Genomic DNA, 18,605 nt, shown 5'->3' with positions numbered 1-18,605 from the left:
ACGTTGCAGACATCAAAATGAAAGTGAAAGTAAAGTGAACTGATCTTCTTGGCTTTCATTTTGGCCATTGAAGCCACCTTAAAATAATTATACATCATTTCCACTTGTAACATGAAGGCACTCAGTGCATATGTACACTTTTCAAAAGCTTTACAATGTAATTAACCTCCTTAGCGGTAATCCCGAGCTGAGCTCGGGCTATGCAGCGCAGGAGGATTGCTCAGGCCCCACTGGGCTGATTTACATAATTTTTTGTTGTTGCACGTAGCTAGCACTTTGCTAGCTGTGTGAACTCACCGATCGCCGCCGCTCACCGCGTTAGAGGGTGCCCCTCCACAGACCCCTGCGCAGCCTGGCCAATCAGTGCCAGGCAGCACTGAGGGGTGGATCGGGACTCCCTCTGACGTCACGGTGACGTCATCGCACCCGTCGCCATGGTGACAGGGGAAGCCCTAATGGAAAGCCCGTTTAGAACGGGATTTCCTGATGGGCCTGATCGCCGGAGGTGATCGGAGGGGGCGGGGGGATACCGCTGCTCAGCGGCTATCATGTAGCTAGCGCTAGTCTAGCTACATGATTTTTTAAAAAAAATTAATAAATAGTGCTGCGGTGCCCCCCTGGTAAATTCATTGTAACGCCAGGGGGGTTGATAAACAAAATGCAAATGGTTCATAAAGAAAAAGCAGCAGGCTGCAATTGAACCAGCCCATTGATTAACATGGGTTGTCATATTAATTGTGTTTTTGTGTGCGGAAAAAAACCCCAAACACAATTCTAGTGGAGACAAGGTTGTAGGGAGGTACCCTTGTAGGCCAAATTAAACCTTATTAAACTTCTGAAGCCACACATAACTCTAATTATAGATAAGTACACATGGTTGTTCTCCCCTCTGCTTATGCCTGCTGCTTGACCTCTGCATTGCTGCAGAGGCCAGTCTATGCTTCAGCTGGCAGGGTATGGGAGGGGGATGACAAGGCACGTATGGCCAAAGTAAGGCTATGTGACGTAGGCAGGGAGGGCATGGGTAGACATAGCTGGACTCAATGGCGTATCAATAGGACATGCAGAGGTTGCAACAGCACTGGGGCCCCTGGACCAGAGGGGCCTACTAGGGGACTTCATTCATCCATCGTATTAGCTTTTCATTGGTGCTATTCTGGTAATGAACACCTCTATATGTTCATTGAGTGGCGGTAATCCTTAACAAACTTGTTACTTTACTGTTATTATTACACCTCTCTGACACTGCAGCTGCCCTTGATACACTTTGGGGCTGAACAGAGTGCTTGGGCCCCATGTAAAATTCACACTGGGGCCCCAGGCTCCTTAGTTACACCACTGGCTGGATGTCAATACCAGGAAGTCCAGCTGAATTGGGATTACTGCTGGGGTTTAGAAGAGCCCCATAAGTGGTATCAGGGTTGATGCTGAGGTTCTAAGGCTGCATTTTATAGAGGATGTTATCTTAATTCCCTTTTACAAACGTGCTGATGTGGAGGCTGTCATGCTCAGAACCTGACTTCCTTATCCTTAGTTTGTGATTCAGGCTGGGAGCACACATAACATAGCATGAAAGGCTGGGTTTATGTCATGTTTTATGTTAATGTTGTGTGTGTCTTTGCAGCGTTTTTACTGCCTTTTTGGTGCAGTATAAAAATACATGGAAAACGCATACAAAACGCATACCATTGCGTTCCCATTGACTTTCATTATGTGCATTTTTTATGCTTCTAAGAATATTATGCAACAAAACCAGTGGTTTTTAAAAATGCAGGTTTGAAAACGCATATGCGTTTTTTATATGCGTTTTTTCCAAGCGGGCCAAAGACTTCCATTAGCTGCAGAAACGCAGCATTTTACTCAACGTTAGTGTTTCTGCTATGTGTGCACCCAACCTCAAACAGAATTAGAGTCAGAGGATCATACTTGTCAGAGGATCAGTATTAGAGTCAGAGGATCAGCACAACAGCCAGGTGAGTGGAGTTTTGTAAAAGGATGACTGTGACGGCAGCCTCTGTATTCCTCACACATCAGGTAAACACAAACATTCTCTCTCCTCTCTGTCTCCTGCTCTTTCCAGCTCTCTCCTGCTCTCTTATCTATTTTCTGCATTTATCTGTCTCTATTTTTTTATTATTAGGCTAATAAAAAAAAGAGGCAAACAGAGGAAAAAAATCTAAACACAAAATAGATATAAATAAGTGTACATGAACAAGCAATAGGCAGAAGGTGGGAGTAGCATGAGAGAGGGAGGGGACTTGTGTCACTTGTGTCAGAGTCTACATAGCACATAAAAACCCCATACCGACTCACTCATCCTTCTCAGCTGGACAGAGCAGTTATCGTCTGTAACAAGAGGAGCCCCAGGCTGTAGCCATTGTATTAAAATCAGAGGATACAGCAACATCTCTGAGCAAGATGAGTCAAATGATTACCTTGTGTCTAGGACTAGTCCTAGTACTGACTTTCTTCATACCCAGTCAGGTAAGAGCAAACACTTTATAGCACCATATGGAAACTCTGTTAATAGGTATTAAGAAAATGTATCCATAGACAGATGTTAAAATCTGTTTTGTGCAGATCTGAAGTAAATATTTATGATGTTTGATCTGCAAACCTATTAAGATAATTCAACCATGAGTGATTTTATGGTAAATGTGTGTATGAATGTATATGTATGCGCGCTTGTATGTATGTATGTATGTATGAATGTATGTAGTCTGTCTGACTGACTACTTGCCATCTGTTAGTTGTCCACTGCTACTTGTCTGACATGCATCATCTTTTCTTTTTCTTTTTATTTTCATCTTTTTTATGACTAATATATAGTTATTACACTGCATTATGTATGTCACATTTGTTACCCTGATGTTTCCCTGCATTCTCTTATATATCAGCAAAGTTATACTTTACACATGTACACACAATGCAGAAGTGGAAGCAATACAATATTTCACCAGGATTTATCCCAGTTCCTAGTTACTGGATCTGCATTACGTAGTTTGATGTTGATGTCATAGGACATCAGTGCTTTACAGATGCTTATTACAAAATCACCGGTTTGGGACCAGCATACATTCATTTAAAGATCAGTTTTTATGATGGTCATCGTATTTCAGAAATTCTGCTGTATCTTATACTATGTACAGTATGTGTTTGAAGAGAGCCTTAACTCCACTGTATTTCTTTCTTCAGTACTCAACCTTTGTTGATCGTATTTCTTTGAAGCAAACTGTGGAAGTGTTCGCAATGTTCTTGAGCTGTTCACATCTGCGTACTTTCCTGCGGTGTAACGTATGTTTGTAACCACAGGAAGACGCAGGGGCACTTCTACAGAAATAAATTCCATTTAACCTTTGAACATCCCTGTTCTGTGCTGCACGGTGGTGAAATAAGTTCATGCACTATTGTTTTCACAGTGATGTGTATCACGGGGACTTAAATGTCTGTATCTTAACTATAAATCGTAGCCCAGCCCCCCCCCCCCCAGCAAAATTTTGACTGGGCTAACCATACATTCACACACCCCAAGAGTTGCCTTATCCCTCGTGGTTACACCCATGGCCAAGGGGGTAATATAACAAGTATGGGTACCATGACCCCCAATAACAATGCAGCCACCATGACATCCTCCACCCATACCTAGTGCATCCAAAGCAACAGCTGCTATGGCAGGTGGGGGGAGGGGGCTGAATTGTACAGAGAATAATATGTTGGGATCCCCATGGTCTTGAGCTCCCTCAGTAGTTACACCTCTGTATATACATCGGTGACTGTGCTTTGCTATTTTTCTCTTTTACTTTGTGCTACTTTTTGTCTTTATATATTAGTTATAATGGATATGAGATCCTAACTGTGGGTAGACTTCCTGCTTATTAAATCACCCATGTATAACCCATAGATACTAAGTGAAGACAAATGGCCATTCTTGGTATTTTTTTTTAGCAAATTGACTTATGTGTCAATTTATTTTCATCTAATAGCAATCCTGAAAAAAAGTAATGAAAATACAGAAGCATCAGTTTGTAAACAAGGGTGTCTTGTAAGTGTGTTCCTTTATTTCGGCAGATAGTGTGGCCACAATAAATGAAATCATAGGGAAATATATGGCTGGTCCCCAGTTGAGGGTTTCTACCACTTCTGCACTATCAATATCCAGTTTCACTGAACAATAGCCTCGCGTGTAGCCTCTTGTTCAGGAGAACCTTTGCTGAGTCAAAGGTTAGCACAAGGCTGCCTGCACCCCTCCCTTCCATGTTCCTCTATGTGCAGGAGTTGTTCTTTTATAACTCTTTCTATTACATCATTATGTAATTCAATAAAGTAGAAGACCAAACAACGTTTCCAGGGCAACATGAATAAGCCACATTTGTAGAAGTTAAACAGCCTGATTTGCCTGGGAAGTTGCTCTAGTTCAGGGATGTCCACCTCCAGTCCTCACGGGCCGAGGTCCTCACACATTTTTGGCACAGTTCAAATTAATTGATGTTGACAAAATCAGGAAGGGTGTGGTTCATCAAGTAGAACACATTTCTCCATTTCTCAGTCAGTCCTAAACACTGGATGGATATGGCCCTCGAGGAACGGAGTTTGACATCCCTGCTCTGGTTATTAATCTTATTTTATTAATTAGATTTTTACTATAAAACACTAACTACAGACTTATACTGAAAAATTATAAAAAGCTGCTTTTGCTGAACTCAGCTTGTGAAGGCAGAATTAGGGCCCATTTCCACTACACGCTTTGCTATGCGAAACTGCACCGCAGGGCAACGAAACTGCAACCAGCTCATGTCAATGGTGTGAACAGTTCACACTTCTCACACACCTTAGACAGGCCTATCATGCCAATGGAGTAGTTTCCATTGAGGGGAATTGACCTACGCGATCCGGAATTTATGGATAGCATGCTGCAGTTTTCCGCACCACGCATCCAATTCCCCATAGCCGCTGACGGGAAGCCGCATGACGCCGCATTCGATTGCACGGACGACAACCGGTAGTACCTGCAGGGGGGATGCGAGGCAATGTGGCAATCGCCTCGCATCTACAACGCTTGGGGAAATGGGCCCTTAAAGAGACACTGAAGCGAAAAAAATATATGATATAGTGAATTGGTTGTGTACTATGATTAATTACTAGAAGATTAGCAGCAAAGAAAATATTCTCATACTTTTATTTTCAGGTATATAGTGTTTTTTTCTAACATTGCATCATTCTATAATATGTGCAGATTACACAACACTCAGCATTCAAAATGAGTCTTTCAGAGCAGTCTGTGAAGTAATGACCTCTCCTCTAGCAGAGGAAAAGTAAACAGTTCACTTACAGTTGAGATAATAAAAGTCAGATAACAGCCCTCTCTAAGACTTAGTCGGAGAGCTTAATGGCTTGTTTGCATAGAGATAACAACTGAAGTTTCTCAACTCTTCCTGTACTGGAAACAATTAGACTGATGTATCTGATCTTAATGTTTTATTTCTTAGCTGTACTACACATACAAATCATAATATCATATTTTTTTTTTCGCTTCAGTGTCTCTTTAAGGTAGGTATTCTTATACCAGATGTAGGAAAAAGATTGATATATACCCAACATCGATTAATATCCCTCTCCCTACCACAACCATAAGGCTTGTCCTGCAGTCCAAAGATGGACATGGGACCACCCTTCCCTTGCTCCAACCTGCTCTATCTTAAAAGGTATAGTCTTTCCCTATCAAAGTTAATTCAACAAAATTATCTAGTGACCTTCTTTTTCAATATATTTTAATTAGATTAATTGTTGCCATTGATTTTAATATCTAATCTATTTAAAACATTATATAATATGGTGTGCCTGTTTAGACTCTGAATAGTCAGAGCTCCTAATAAGCAAACTTCAGGATCAGTGACAGAAACGTGTAGAAGTCATGGTAGACAGGCACATTTTATATCAAGAAATTTTTATGGTGTCCCAGTATGCATTTGCTTTAACGGGAATTTAATGGGTGGTGCCCATATCAACTCGTCAGACCAAAGTGAACATGTTCCTGGAATAAGCTAGACAATGAATATAAATACTGGACCAGTTGGTGTCTGTTTTTACCTTACTTCAGTTTTAGCTTTCAGCTTAGGACTCAATGTGTGCTGTGTAAGAAAAGGATTGCATATATGTGTTCACTTTTATAACTTGTGTGTGTGGTACATTAATAGTGCATTATGAATAGTGAACACATCATATTCTGGCTGCTTTCCCACATTTGCCCAGCTCTAACTCAGTCAGCTGGATCCCTCCATCAGCACATGCATGGTAATTACCGTCAGCTTCTTAGAAAGTGTTTCCACAAAAACAATGTGAAATCCTGTACTTTAAACACAGATTTTTCACTTGAAACAAATGCCAGCTAACAGTGCTTTACATGGACTGATCAATGCTTTACAATGCGGTTTTGCACATTGATTACCGTGGCGGTTCCTTTGCTACAGAGTGGATATGAACTGATAAAATCAAATATATATATATAAAACAAACAGTAAGGGCTTGTTCACACTGCAGGCGTTTTGTTTTTTTTAAAGGGACTCTGACCTCTACGTAAAATAAATAAAATAAAAAGTTTCACTTACCTTGAGCCTCCTCTAGCCCACCGTAGGCGGTGAGGTCCTGGCTCCTCTCCGTGTGCGTCCGCCGCCCCCCGTTACCGGCGACACCCGGGCCGGATGTTAGGCCGGCTCTTCCTGGTTAATGACGCACGCGTCATCATGGAGGCCGGCGTGACAGGTCTGCGCATTTTCTGGATCAAAGAGTTCACTTCCTGACTTGCGTCAGGGAGTGAATTACCAAAACGCTCAGGAAAAACGCGTTGGAAACCGCTAACCACAAAAAAGAATCGCCCACCCAAGTGCCGGGAATCGGAAGAAAAAAACGCCTTAAAATAAGCCCACCGCAGACAGACACGCGAGCCGAAGGCAATGTGGACAAGGCCTAAGTCTACATTGACTGTGGCAATACTTACTCTTCCATGCAGCCCGCTTCTAAAAACGCATTCTAAATACTATTAACAGTAGCGATATCAGTGGTAGTAAAGGTCTCCACACTTCTTGGAAGTGCTCCTACTACAGGTAGCAGAATTTCAAACTCCATCCCCCACACCCCAATGTTGGCCTCTTTAGGGTCAAGGAGCAGTCACGTGGGTAAAGAGGACATGGTCACTACAGCCAAACCCATTTGTTTCTTCTGAAACACAGACTCAGGAGCTCACATGAACGATAAATCAACCAGCAAAGATTCCTAAGTAAGGCTGCAACTGATGCAGCTTTATTTTTTTTTTTTTTTTGTATCACTTTTGATCTGTGCTTTAAAGGGGAACTGAAGAGAGAGGTATATGGAGGCTGCCATGTTTATTTCCTTTTAAGCAATACCAGTTGCCTGGCAGTCCTGCTGATCCTCTGCCTCTAATACTATTAGCCATAGCCCCTGAACAAGCATGCAGCAGATCATGTGTTTCAGACTTTAAAGTCAGATCGGACAAGACTAGCTGCATGCTTGTTTCTGGTGTTATTCAGATACTACTGCAGAGAACTAGACCAGCAGGGCTGCCAGGCAACTGGCATTGATTAAAAGGAAATAAACATGGCAGCCTCCATATACCTCTCTCTTCAGTTCCCCTTTAAAATAGGGCTGTCCAACTCCGATCCTCAAGGGGTGAGATCCTCACACATTTTTTGCACAACTCAAATGTAATCAATATTGGGGCAGGAAAGGTGTGGTTCATCAAGTAGAACACATTTCTCCATTCCTCAGTCCATCCTAAACACTGGCATGGATATGGCCCCGACGACCGGAGTTGGAAATCTCTGCTTTAAAATAAATGACACAAGTATGACATAAATTTAGAAAGAACGATATTGTCCATCTAGATCTTCATCTAGGACTTGTTCACATTAGGGGTGATTTCGGGTTTTTTTGGGGGGCGCTGGGGATTTTAAAAATCACCTTAAAAGCGCTAGTGCAATTTTAGCTTATGTGAGTGTTCTTACATAAGCGATAAGCTTTCTATCCAATCACAAACGTGGCTCCTGCATCCTTTTCAATAGAAAGGATAGGGAAATCTCTAAGCGCTTACTTGAAAAAGCACTTTGAAAAGCAATTTCCAGAGCGCTTTGAATAAATAAATACATTGTATTTATTCATTTCCAGGGCAAAGAGTTTACTTACGTCAGGAAGTGAAAAAAAATAAACGCTACACAAAAGCGCTTAGAAAAGTACAAACTGCACTGAAAGCGCTTAGAAAAGTGCTTTTACAATCGCTACATAAATCGTTCAGTGCTTGCGCTGGCGATTTATTATGTGAACAAGGCCTAATAGCTATGTCAAACCAGCAACACAATGTTAGCCTGGGTTCATCTGCATTCAGCCATGGTTAGGTAATGGCTGTCAACACCTTTGCTAGCTACTGAGCATTCATTATGTATCAGCTAGTGATGTAGTTAATAATCAATGATACACTCACACTCACATAAATAGATGTCATTCAGCTATGTCTGGGAGATTTATCGCTTCAGATGTAAAGGGGTCACCTATGTGACTAAGGTATATTGTTGCCACCTGGCTGGTATTTTAACAACAAGGCCTGCCTTTCACCAACAGATTAGTTATGGAAAGTATAGTAATACTGTCTTCAAAAGACAAAGTATTTGCAATTATCACTTACGTGTGTCCAAAAAACAAGATCCATAGAGGAGCTGCACAGATCACTCCTCTATGCCCTTGTAAGCCAGGCATACTGTACATTCAGAATCTGTGGCTTATACGCAGTTTCCCCCAACCTTGTCCTCAAGGCCCACTAAGGGCTCTTTTCCACTATGAAATGCGATTGCGATCGCGATTCCGATCGCAATCGAGTTTCAATTTCCACCATGCGATTGCGATTGAGCTACTATACTCATTATAGTCCAGCTCAATCGCATACAAAACGCGGCAGGACGACGATTGCACTTTGACCAAAATCACATCGCAATCGGATTGCACTAATGGAAATTGCTGCTGCAGTTTCCATTAGTTTAATGTACCTTGCGATCAGAAGCAAATCGCAAATCGCAGGGTAGTGGAAAGAGGCCCCAATAGTGCATGTATTGTGGAAATCCACAGAGGCGGATCCTGTCTCGCAAGTTGCAGTAAACCTGGAAGTGTGGCATACTTTCTATGGAAAGTATGCCTGACTTGACAGGACCCAACAGTGTAAAAGGGGTCTTACTCAAAGAGAAATGTACATTTTATATGTATATATTCTAAATTTTAACATGGTTTTTGTGATAGAGGTCCTTTAATCAGCAGTGCTGATATACGCGTTACCCATCTGTAGATGTTTGTGGTTTCCTGCAAAGCATACTATTAGTGGACCTTGATGACAGGGTTGGGGAATTCTGGCTTATAACATACCTATCATTTTTAATTTTTCACAATCATTTCATTGCAAGAAGTGTCCAGAGATTGACAGAATGGGAGCTCATGGGCTTCTTTATTATAATTAGATTTTTGCTCCAGAATGGTTTGTGCTATCATACTATAGGGATTATCTATTTCTTTACTTTGTACCACACAAGGAATACATTGGGCCCTTTGTCTTTATGTTAATTTGTAGACAGCTTTAAAGGAGAAACAAGAAATGTAAGTAGTTAAAATCTAACAAAACCAACAAGTGCCATTCAGGAAATGCTATTGAAAGCAATAAAATCTCTGAGAACTCCCCATGAGGAGATGGACTAGTCCAAAACCTGTTGGTTCTGTCAGATTTTACCTGCTTTCTTTTTTCGCTGGAGTGGTCCTTTAATAGAATAGCAGATACAAGAGCAAGAGGTTGCGAACGCACTGGGGCCATGGGGCCAGAGGGGCCCTCCCTTAGCCACAGTATTAGCTCTCTAATGGTCCTGTGCCGGTAATAATAACTTCTGCAGATGCTTTGAATAGTAGTAATCATTAACAAACTATTCTCCATCCCATTCTTGCACCTCTGACAGTGTGGTTGTCCTTGGCAGGTTTTGTTGCGCTGTATCAATTGTTATGTACCGTATAGAGTGCTTGGGAGGGCCCCAATGCACTACTTGCACTGGGGCCCATAGTGCCTTACCTACGCCACTGTATATAGTAATGCATGTGGAAAGCCGTGTTGCCTGTAGTAGGGTTGCAGCTGAACACATCACTTCAGAAAACAATATTATATAATGACTTTTTCTCTCAGGTAACAAACAATGGCACCACTACTAATCTAGCTGCCAAAGAAGTAGGAAGAAAACAAAGCTTATTTCCTGATCTAATATATGTGGCAGTCACTTTCCTAGACTAAACACCTTTCTTAATAAGGAGAAGCTATTATAAGGCAACCAATAAGTTTCTTTTTCAACTGTCTTTCAGTAGCAAGCTGTACTTAGTCCTGCCGTTGTTACAGCTTCTTCTGTCAGATTTCACCTTCTGCTATATAAGTAAAATATATTTGACATAAATATGCTTTATAAGAACAAAAACAACATGCTTTTTAACTGATCATTATTATATTTGTGTATGCCTTATATTACAAGGCAAACCAAACAGTGCCATGTCCATGAACGCAAATCTATGAACCTGTTGTCTTCCCTTTAGGAAATAACTATATAGCCTAATAGTGATATAGCCTAATGCATATTGACGAAAGGAAAATAACTTCTGTTTTTGGATGTGTGCTTATAAATAAATATTTTTTTTTGCATAATGTATCTAAGACCTGGTTTACACCAAGAGCACTTTTTTAGCGCTTTTAAAAGCGACAGTGTTTTCAAAAGTGCTTATCTAATGGGTTTGTATGGGCTAGTTCACACCAGAGCGATGTGATTTTTCTCCTAAACCTGTAAAATCACTTTAAAAATCGCTGAACAGCAACAAAGAGTTGTTTACCAAAAGCTGTTTACTTCCAGGTCAAAGTGTACTTCCTGTTTTGGCACAATAACTACAAAACCACTAAACGCAGACACTCTACAATTGCTACACATAAATATAAAATCACTAGGCACATTCCAGGAATCACTGTTCATTGTAGACATCTGCCTAATGCCCCTCACGGTGGACTTGTGAACTGTGCTGCACACTGTGGACATGTGCCTAATGCCCCTCACTGTGGACATGTGCCCAATGCCCCCCTACAACATTTTGATGTGGCCCCTTTAACCACTTAACGACCAGCTAACGCCCATAGGCGTCAGCAGGTCTTAAGTGGGTTACCATGGAAACGGCCGCTCGAGCGAGCGGCCTTTCCATGTCAGTTCACGGAGGGTGTCTCCGTGAACAGCCGGAGAGCCGCCGATCGCGGCTCGCCGGCAAAATGTAAACACGCGGGGAAGAAATCCCCGCTGTTTACATCATACGGCGCTGCTGCACAGCAGCGCCGTAAGGCAGATCGGCGATCCCCGGCCTCTGATTGGCCGGGGATCGCCGGCATCTGATAGGCGGAAGCCTATCCTTCAATGCGCAGGACGGAGCATTACGGAGAGAGGGAGGGAGGGAGGTAAGGAGGCAGAGGGCGGAAATGGCTGCGGAGGGGGGCTTTGAGGAGCCCCCCCCCCCGCAAAACGCAGATGACCGGTGGCGATCAGACCCCCCCGGCAGGACATCCCCCTAGTGGGGAAAAAAGGAGGGAAGTCTGGTCGCCCTGGCTTCAAAGCGATCTGTGTGGTGGGCTGGAGAGCCCACGCAGCACAGATCGGGCCAGCATAGGCTGGTCCTTAAGTGGTTAATGTTCACAAACCTTCGTGACCCTCACAACCTGGGGGCCCAACTTGTAAGGTTCCTAAAACAAGTGTGGCCATCAGGATCTTCATACCCATAACATGTATAGCCACAGAAACACCTGATCTGGAGTATCAGAGGGAAGGAAGGTTAGTAGTTGGGGCCTCCCCAAACCTCTGGGCCTCCCTGCAGTCGCAGCCACTCCTCCCCTATAGGTATGTCTCTGAATGCAAGCTATGTGCCTACATGAGGAGGTGTGGTTCTGTAGTTAATAGGAATTAGGTGTGAGCACTTGTAAGACCTGACCTCTGCTAATAGGACATAACAGGCAGGAGTGTGTTAACCTGCAGCAAGCAGAGCTGCACAAAGGCTTCCTCCATTTGAAACATTCAGTTCTAATCCAAATGTAATACTTATCATTTCATCTAATGAACATGATTGCTTTCAGCATTTGGCATGTTTAGTTTTGGTTTTAGGTGGGTTTTGTGTATGAATTGAAAATAAAAAAGTGTATAGTTGTTGATACCCAAAATGGCAAAACTGTTAGAATGAAAGACCCCTATTTTGGATGGTGCAACTTGGAAACAGGTGATAAAATGGGCAATGTCATGTTATGGCAACAGTCAAAGTTTGCTATTACACTGGATTTGCTTCAATTGCTTAAAGAATAACTATAACCAAGGATTGAACTTCATCCCAATCAGTAGCTGGTACCTCCTTTCCCATGAGAAATCTTTACCTATTCTCGAATAGATCATCGGAGGATGGGGTGTCTGTATGCTGATATTGGCCTCAATTCACTAAGCTTATCTCCTGTCTTTAATAACGTTTCTATAGTTATCACCATGGTGATTATGCATGTAGTATTCAGGAAATATTTTACCTCAGGCAAAGCTAAAGTTAACTTTTCTGTCTTTAAGTTAACTCTTCAATCCTTAAAATAACTCCAGAATTCTAAAGTTAAAGACCGGCTGCTAATTAACTGCATGTGAAAATAACTACAGAGGAGGTAACTTAAGTAATGAAGAGATAAAATAACTATCTCGAATGGCCAAGCCCAGGGCCGGCCCGCTCATGAGGCGGGGTGAAACATTTGCCTCAGGCAGCAAACTTCAAAGGGCGGCACCCGCCCGGGGGGGGCGGCCGCCGAGCCGGAGGGGTAGCGGGCAGGTCGGGGGTATTGTGCCTAGCGGTGGGGAGGGGGGTCGGACCCCCCCCCCCCTCGCCTGGGTCCCCCGATCTGCGCTCCCCTCCAGCCTGTAATTAGTAAGCTGCTGCCAGATCGTAAGAGGCACGGGCAGGGAGGACTCACCTTTTCCGCGTTCCAGCGAGCGCTCCACTGACGTCACTTCCTGCATCGTCGCCCACTGTATTGTAAGTGGACGGCGATGCAGGAAGTGACGTCAATGGAGCGCACGATGGAACGCGGAAAAGGTGAGTCCTCCCTGCCCGTGCCTCTTACGATCTGGCAGCAGCTTAGTAATTACAGGCTGGAGGGGAGCGCAGATCGGGGGACCCAGGCGAGGGAGGGGGGGGTCCGACCCCCCTCCCCACCGCTAGGCACAATACCCCCGACCTGCCCGCTACCCCTCCGGCTCGGCGGCCGGGCCCCCCCGGACGGGGGGGGGGGGGGGGGCGGCGGCAGCAGCTCTGCCACATTTGCCTCAGGCGGCAAAAAGTGACGGGCCGGCCCTGGCCAAGCCACACCAGTCCCAAGCAAGCTGACTCACTTAATTATCGTAGCCTCACATAAAGTGATTTTCAACAAATGGATCTACCCCAGTGCACCTACGGTGTGGGACGTTAAAGAGGAGTTAAATCACCTCTTTCATCAAGACAAACTAGAAGCCATCATTCACAAGGACAAAAAGACTGAAAGCTTCTTTAAAAAATGGAAACGTTATATACTTACCTTCCACAACGATAGTCAGATAAGAGAACTGATGGGACATTTCACATACACCAAGTGGTATCTTATGGAACAACTACAAGGATCCTTGGGTAGGCTTGAGATTTCCTAATAAGTTTCACAAATAAGAAAATCCTCAGAGATGACAGACGGGAGGGGGATGGTAGGGGTTAGGGGGGAGGGGGATAAGATATTTACGGCTGTCAAAGTCTGAAGGGTTAATTGTTTAAAATGAGAAAGGCTTAGTGCAATGCATATCTGATATATGTACCTATCTTTTCAGACTATACAAATGCTTACCCCCTGTTTACTGTTCTGATGGGAGAAAATAAAAAAAAATGTGTTTAAAAAAAAAATAACTCTCTCACTTTGTGGTGGCAAGTTTTCTCTTGCCTTATTATCTCCAGCGCGATCTTAGTGAATTGAGGCCATTGTCTTGAAGCCTCTTCCACAGTGTGATGCTATTACCATGTTTTCCTGTCTGTGAACCTTGTTGCATTGTGGGAAATAACAGCTGTTTCCAATTGCCAAGCAACCAGCATCCCCCCTCTGTGCAAATGCATATCTATAACAAAAAAAAACAAAACAAAAAAAACCTTTTAGCCTTTAGCCTATTACAATGTTAGTGGATGTGGTTATAAACAATGACAGTTGGTGCTGTCTAGTTTTTTTTCTTGTCTGTCAGCAGTAAAGATGATGACTTACAGGCTCATTGTGGATCAAACAACATGAACAAATTACATGGCAAATATCAGTCATTTCTTGATCTCTCTTCTATTTATTAACTTCCCACTTTGCAATTTATTGATTTATTTTTTCCCCTTTTCACTTAAGTTCCTCTTTAGTATATTTCTACCATTGTACAGCAAGCTGTTGATAATCACAGTCTTATTGATAGCAAGCTTTACTGTACTGACACAAGTGTGATAGATGTGAAGAAATTGGGGAACTGCAACGTAACAGCATTTTCCGTTTGGAATAAATAAAATAATAGACAAAAGGCACATCTATTATTCTGTGTAAGTGGTTTGCTGATATTTCTGTTTATATCTGTTTATTTCAGGTTCACTATCAAGTTACTGCAAGCTCTACAGGGAATTCCTCTGTAACAAACTCAAGTGCTGTATCTCCAGCTACAACTTCTACAAACACAACAACTCATTCACATGCAGATTCCGTGGTTGCATCCTACACTCTCCTCTTTAGCATTGCCACCCTCTATCTCTTAAACCTTTAAGGGACCGTGGTCTATGATTATAGCCCATCCTCAACACTTCTGATGATAACCAACACATCACCGAAGAGCTTGTGATGTCATGCAAAATCTTCCTACCTTCATTCTGACTGTTTTGCTCATCTTGACTGAATTTTTTTCTCCTATTTGATGTTGTGTCGGCCAGAGGGAATTGAAAACCTTCAGAATCTAATCCTCTGAGAATCTAATTTCCTAAATGGAACGGTTGAGAAACTATCCAGCAGTGAAACCCAACAAGAGATGTAACGTGAGCTGCAAGACACAGCTATAACCGAGAGGATGGCTGGGTTTCCAAGACCACTGCAGAGACTCAAAGGACCTGCAGACTGTTTTGCTCCTATTTAGCACACCGTAAAAGCTATGTGTATATATTGAAAAATGTAAACAGAGGAATGTTTTTTTTTAACCATTCCAACAAATAAATTTGTATGGTAAACTCACATTTCTTTTTTTCGGTGGAAGATTCCACTGCATACGGAATGTGTCAATGCCTTGGTAAAGAGTGACAGACATACCTATATGAGGCAGGCTGAAATCTGCTCCTCAGATGGTAGCAAGACTTTCCCTGCTCTCATCAATGGTAGGCATTGTGCTAATGATGGACAAAACCTGCATTGTTCTAAGCAGTCATCTCTCGATAAGCTTGATGTGGAAGCATTCCATTTCCAGACAGTTTCTAAATGCATACCTGTCTCTTTTTAGCTATTAACATCACGATTTGTCCTTACCACAATACTAAGTGAGATATTTTCTGCACTCTTCATTTTAGGGCCCTTTCACACTGAATTCGTAGTGTTCTGCCACAATGACACTATCATTACATCCCAACGTGATGCAATTATATTTCTATGGTGTGTTCACATCAGGTGCGATGTGTCGGGTCCTGTCGGCGTAACAAACAGCATGCTGTGCTTTTACTGGACAACATGCATGTTTACAGTGACATTGAAGAAATACTGTCATTGTACTGTATGCTTCACAGTACGGTTGCACATCTAACATGTGGTGTGACTTTTTTGGCACGTGGCATTGCAACACAACAACATACACAGTGTGGAAGGACCCTCAATATTTGGTCTAGTGTGTTCTCCTGGGAACACGCTACATAAATACTGAAATGAGGGTGCTGAAAATGCAGCAGTGTAGTGCCATAGGATACATTTCTCTAGCCAGTATATCAGTAAGAAAGAAAAGCCTATTTCTTAAAGGGATCCCAAGGTGAGATTGATGTGGAGGCTTATTTCCCTGTAAACAATGCCAGTTGCCTGGCAGCCCTGTTGGCATTTTGGCATACGCAGTGTCTGAGTCAAAACCTTGAACCAAGCATATGTCTAATCCAGTAAAACCTGAGTCAGCTGAGTCAGAGTACCTGATATGCTGCCTTCTTGTTCAGGGTCTTTGGCTAAAAGTACTAGAGACCCAGGATCAGCAGGGCTGCCAGGCAACTGATATTGTTTAACTGGAAACAAATATAACAGCCTCCATATCCCTCTCACCTCCAGTTCCCTTTAAACCAGACCCTCTGGAAAGTGAACTCAACATAACACATAAACCCACTGATTCCACCACCACATGCCTAATTAGTGTTATCATCAAATGGCTACACCTAACGTTGGCTTGCCCTATTTTTCTTTCTTTTGTTTTGAATTCCCTACCTTAGTAATTCACTGAGCCATCTCCTAAATGTGCACCCTCAATCATTTTACACATCTTTTATTCATAAAACAATGAACAGTAAATGGAAACAGCTGTATATTTAGATGTAGATGATGCAAACGTTGTAAATGAGCAATAACTTGTAAACACCTTTAAGTATATTGTACGTTGTACTTGTTTTCTGATTGATTGCCATTCCCTTTGCTACCGCTTCTGAAATAAAAAAAAGTATCCAGTCAGGTGAAAACTACTGATCATGATATATATGCATGAAAGCATAGTTTCTCTCAATAATGAAACTATTTATGTGTGCATATATAATGTGTGACTAAATGCTCTCACCAGGCTATCAATACATCACTATGATTTACTAAAAACAATATATTATGTGCACTTACTTACCCATCTCAGGACTATGCTGCACATGTTTACTTAAGTCCGGTACACACCTCCATGGTGCTTAAGTGAAATTCCACTCTTGTTAAAAATTTGCTAGAAACATGTACCAGACCTGTGGAAATGTTTTTATATGTTAAAATGAATAAATTAGTGGGCATGTTGCTAGGATCGCTGGTTTTAAATCATTATTTTGAAACTGGGCTGCAGTGCTCTGGTATTTGATTGAACTGTGTAATTTTTTTGTTAATTACGGTTCCATTTTTGTGTACAGGTAGCTATGACATAAAAAAAAAAACAACTCAAAGCACAAACTGCATGTATTTTCTAGCCTATGTGTTCTGTACTTCAGTACAGATAGCTTAAGTAATTCTTCCTTCATAGTTAGTTGCACAAAACAGGAGGTGCATTTTGTTATCTTGCACACCTGCACTAATTGAGTGACTGGAAGCAACATGGACACTCCCAAGTTGACAGACTATGTTAGGATCATGATGGAAGGCTGAATAATTGTGAGGTACACAGTTTGAAATAATGTTTGGCATTGCTCCTAACAGTTTGTAGAGCTGGACTGAAGGGATTTGCTTATTTTTCAACAATAGTGGAATTTCACTTTAAGTCACACCCTACAGAGTATGAATGCATTTCCCCTGCATACAAACATGCATTCATGCTGGGATGCCTACAAGTTAAACCAAACACTGGTTGTCCCCACTAGAAGTGTGAGCTAAGCTTTTGTAAATCAGGCCATAGTCTTTGTTTTTGCATTTTTTTTAATCTTTAATTCTTTTAATATGTGTATTCAGCTTTTAATTAAATGATGTAAATGTAATACATATTAAATGCCTTTCTTACAACATCCTGACTAAACTTTTTCTTTTACACTTTAAAAAGCAGAAACAAATTATTATGACCTACAAAACGATTATCTTCATTGGTATCACTACTGCAGTATTCGCTTAGATAAATGTGTATATGGAGGTGCAGAAAGGGGCAGAAGCTAATTTCTTTCCTATTGGACTATGACCAGTCGTGCAAAAAACGCTTAATAAAGTCTCTTCCTGATGCAGTAAGTAAAAAGCATCAGGGCCGGCCCTAGACTTTTTGCCGCCCGAGGCAAAATTAGAAAAAATCGCCACTGAGCTAGAGGGGTAGCTGGGGGCGCTGAACTGGAGGGGTAGCTGGCAGAAAGGGGGTATTGGGCCTAGCGGTGGGGAGGGGGGTCGGACCCCCCCTCCCTCGCCTGGGTCCCCCGATCTGCGCTCCTCCTCCAGTGTTAAGTAACAGCATGCATATGATGAAGAGGCAACGGGCAGGGGAATCACTCACCTCTTCCGCGTTCCATCATGTGCTCCACTGACGTCACTTCCTGCAAGGCCGTCCACTTACAATACAGTGGGCGGTGTTGCCGGAAGTGACGTCAGTGGAGCACACGATGGAACGCGGAAGAGGTGAGTGATTGCCCCGCCCGTTGCCTCTTCATCATATGCAGGCTAGTACTTAACGCTGAAGGAGGAGCGCAGATCGGGGGACCCAGGCGAGGGAGGGGGGGTCCGACCCCCCTCCCCACCGCTAGGCCCAATACCCCCTTCCTGCCAGCTACCCCTCCAGCTCGGCAGGCGGGCCCAGCATCCATGGACAGGCGGGTGCCGC

General features: G+C 42.7%; 1 long non-coding RNA gene across 1 annotated transcript; it reads left to right on the top strand.

Annotated features, from left to right (window-relative positions):
* Positions 1-2,238: 2,238 nt before the first annotated feature.
* Positions 2,239-17,811, top strand: LOC137503775 (uncharacterized). The gene is made up of 2 exons (XR_011019328.1): positions 2,239-2,484; positions 14,709-17,811. It is a non-coding gene; the product is annotated as an uncharacterized lncRNA (long non-coding RNA).
* The last annotated feature ends 794 nt before the right edge of the window (positions 17,812-18,605 follow it).

This window comes from Hyperolius riggenbachi, chromosome 4, assembly GCF_040937935.1.
Source record: "Hyperolius riggenbachi isolate aHypRig1 chromosome 4, aHypRig1.pri, whole genome shotgun sequence".
In the NCBI taxonomy this organism is placed as follows: Eukaryota; Metazoa; Chordata; class Amphibia; order Anura; family Hyperoliidae; genus Hyperolius; species Hyperolius riggenbachi.
Note: the sequence above shows the minus strand (reverse complement) of the source record. Positions and strands in the feature narration are given on the sequence as shown.